The sequence below is a fragment of the Sebastes fasciatus genome, chromosome 20, assembly GCF_043250625.1.
Source record: "Sebastes fasciatus isolate fSebFas1 chromosome 20, fSebFas1.pri, whole genome shotgun sequence".
NCBI lineage: Eukaryota > Metazoa > Chordata > Actinopteri > Perciformes > Sebastidae > Sebastes > Sebastes fasciatus.
This window is the reverse complement of record NC_133814.1, coordinates 26,387,767-26,391,727: the sequence shown is the minus strand read 5'-3', so window position 1 is coordinate 26,391,727 and position 3,961 is coordinate 26,387,767.

Sequence of the window (3,961 nt, the reverse complement as noted above, 5' to 3'; positions counted from 1 at the left end):
GCTATTGTTTTTGTCCTTTTTTTGTTTTTTGATGGACAGACCAGGGCCGGCTCTAGCCCTTTTGGTGCCCTAGGTGGTGCCTAGAGTTTGTGTTAATGTGTATATGAACAGCTGCATTCAAAATGTGTCCAGTCTTTCAGCACAATATTCCTTCCTTAGACAAAATAACTCTAACTGGACCAGGCATTGGACATAAAAAATTTGGGTCTACTTCACACAAATTGCGACAAAAACAAACTCAATATGTTGTGAATGGCAGAAAATAAAGTCCTAATGAATTGTATGAAGGGGAAGTTTTGAAAATTGCCTAAATATGAACCTATCAAAAACGCCTTTTTAACCCATATTTCGGCGCGTTATATTTTTTTCTTTATCATAAACAACTGACATATGTATAAGGGTACATTTTCTACAGTTAAATCTGAAACTTGTGTGGAAATAATGTACATCACTGCAGCATAGTGGCTCTAAAGCAGTGTCGGTCAGCGTCATTGTATCAACAAACTAATAGTGAAATATTATTGAGATATGATAAGAAGAAGAAGAAATATTATTGAGATATTTTAAAATAGAAGTAAAAGTAGAATTACCACAATATAAAAGTAGTATTACAAGTAAAAATCCAAGATTATTTGGAAGTACCTTAAAATTGTATTTGTATTAATACCCGTATTTATTTACTCTTCTGTTTAACTTCCCCTTTTATTTATTTATGTATTTATTTTTTATTAAATTTTAAATGTCTTTATTTATTTTTGCATTTATTTTTTATTTATTTATTGTTGCACTTACCTGTTTATATTTATTTTTAAATGTATGTATTAATGCATTTATTGACAGCCCCCTCATTTGCATAATGAGGCAGAAATGCATAAAGAAATGTAGAAAGAAAAGAATACTGATATTAATAAGTTTGGGGAAATAAATAAGGAGTGAAACACAAATGGAAAACCGTGCATAAATTTTTTTTTAAATTGGGTGAAACAAATGAGTATTGTAAACATATTAGTTTAACAGCCCTAACCCTACGTATCGACTTACTATTTGGGCTTGTGGTATATTTTCAGGTCTTGCACAAGACAGCGAGGCCCCTAATTGTAAACATATGTGTGGGGGGCATACGTGGAGACACACATGGTCATACTAAGACCAGGGGCTGAAAGATAAACATGTAGGATAACAGAGCCATATATGGGCATACGCTCAGCTCAGATGTTGCCTGACATGAACCCGATATAAGGAGGCACAAGAGCCCCGAAGTGCAGGACTTTCAGATTTGACTTGAGACCTCCGGACGCTCTAGACGTTCGTTATGACATTTGTTGCTTGTTTGTAATAAACTCTATTATACCAAAAAGAACAGTGTCCGCGGAGCATCCTTTCTCATCACTTCAACAGCACTGTCGCAGGAAAGATACGACAAATTTGGCGTCACGATACAGGATCGGAGGTGGCCTCAGCGGTTTACTGCTACAACTTCACAGACGGTGAGCGCACTCGATTGAATGCTGGTCATAAATTGGGGCTGTTATGTGGAGTTGTTTGGCCACACCGTAAATTAAGAACCTTCTTGTTATGGACATGTCCTGTTGATTTGATGTTTAAAGTGAGGCTCCGTGCTAAATTTAATGAAAAAAGGGGGAATGAATAGAGAAAAGATATAAAGTGAAGAAAAGAAGTATGAGAAATACAAGGAATAGTTTAGAATAGCTTCATGGTAACGATAAGGTGTGCTAAATAGTATCGTGCAAGATTAATGAAGAGGGGCCCTCAACTTCTTAACGGTAAGACGCATGCATATTAGCCACTGCGTAACGATGGCTCTGACATAGTCCGGAATTAAGTTAGAAAGACAAAATTGGGAAACCTGGATCCAGGTAATTTGAATAAATAAATGTAAAGAGTGTTAAGAGAGAGATAAGGAAATAAAGGAAATAAAGGAAATAAAGGAAATGATCATATGACAGCCGCAAATCAGATAGCATAGAACCCTCAAGTGTAGGTGCATGTAGTACGGGCCGATTAAAACCTGGAACGACATCTTATGGTCAGTTTAATAACTGGAGAGTGTAGAATCACAATTCGATTGACCGTTACCACTCTGACGTTTGTTGACGAACGGTGTCTGAAGCAGCCTCTAATCGAAGATTTACACCTCAGAGGTAGCATAAATTTTATGAGAAAAAGTAAGGAAATAGCGGCAGAAAGCATGCTGTATGAATGAAGATATCTAAAACTGGTGAAGAGAATGTGTGTGTGTGTTTACTTTGGGATGAGAAGAAACTGGGGAAAATGTGTGTGCGTAGGAGTGCTGAATGTGTGTGTGTGACACTTGGCTGCTGATGTGTTCCAGATGTGTGCCATAAAATGCATAGGAAGAGAATAGATGTGTTAAAGTTAAAAGAAAGAAAGAACACATTATGACTGAATAACAATATATAGGTGGTGATTTGAGAACAGGACATTTAATAATTTGTAAGAATAGATACGTGGCCCGAAGTATTGTATAAAAACATGAGCTTCTTTTTCCAGAAGACTAATGAATTAAATAATGTATAAAAACATGAGCTTCTTTTTCCAGAAGACTAATGAATTAAATAATGTATAAAATCATGAGCTTCTTTCTTTTAGAAGACTAATGAATTAAATAATGTATAAAACCATGAGCTTCTTTCTTTTAGAAGACTAATGAATTGAATGAGTCAGTAAATAAAACATGAGCTCTTCTTAAAAGGGACGTAATATAATAAATAAGCTGTTAAATGCACAATGAACTTCGTTTAAGAAGGGTAGCGTTTGAAACCCCCCCCCCCCCCTCACTCGTCTCAGAATTCCCTAGAGGAGGTTGGAATGTGGGAGTATGAAGGCGTTCGGTGACCCTTTCTTGGGAGATACAGAGAATTCCTTTGCCGTTTGAACTGTTTGGTCCAGTGGGGTTCACTAAGTGCTTTAATGTTTAGGTAGGGGTTTAAGTTAGGAATAAAATTGATGATGCTGTTAAAGGGACCTAATGGGTTCACAAGAGACTAAATCATTGCATGTTTCTTGTCTGTTATGTCATTTATGGTGAATGAGAATTGAGACGGGAGGCAAGGCAGCGGGCCGGCACATCACGGAGTGTGGCTTGCTGACGTCCACGAGGAGGCTTCCGTTTCAATCTACTAAAGGCCGGTACAAATTTATCCACAGACTCTTTAACAAAAACAAAACCTGCATTTCCATATTTGTATGTGTTCTCAGTCGTAAGCAATATTGATGGTACACATATAAACCTGCTTTCATTTATAAGCCTAAGAGGATACTGACCTGCTCCTATACACATGAAAGAGTACATGCTCTAGGCAGTTAGGAGAAATAAATAAATGAATAAATAAGAAAACTTGGCAACTGATTGATCAGTTAATGCATTTAATTAATTAATGGCATATGATTGTTTAGTCTAACCTCTGCTGACAATTGCAGATGTTCATTTATGTTATTGTGCGTGGTTTGTCTGATCTGTGCTGTGGTGGACATTCAATGTGGTGACTGTTTGACAATTTGAGCGGAATATTGATTGATTAGATAACTGGTTAATTTGTTGATTGATTGATTGGATAATTGGATAATTTGTTGATTGGTGGATTGGTTGATTGGTTGATTGGTTGATTGGTTAATTGATTAATTGGTTAATTGATTAATTGGGTAATTGGGTTAAAAAAAAAAAAAAAAAAAAAAAAAAGGGGAAGTAATCTAAATAGCCTTGAGTAGTTTTAATTTTAGCAATTACTTCTTAAAGTACAATAACGGAACATAAGGAAGCCGTTATAATGGGGAAAAAGAACACTAAAAATCCAAAAGTAATCACTCCTGTTGAGATAGTACAGAAGAATAATCCTTTAATTAGAGGCATCGCAAACATTGCAAAAATATCGGAAAAATGGCACAAACGCTGGCCTGAAATTGACCAACCATGGCCAAT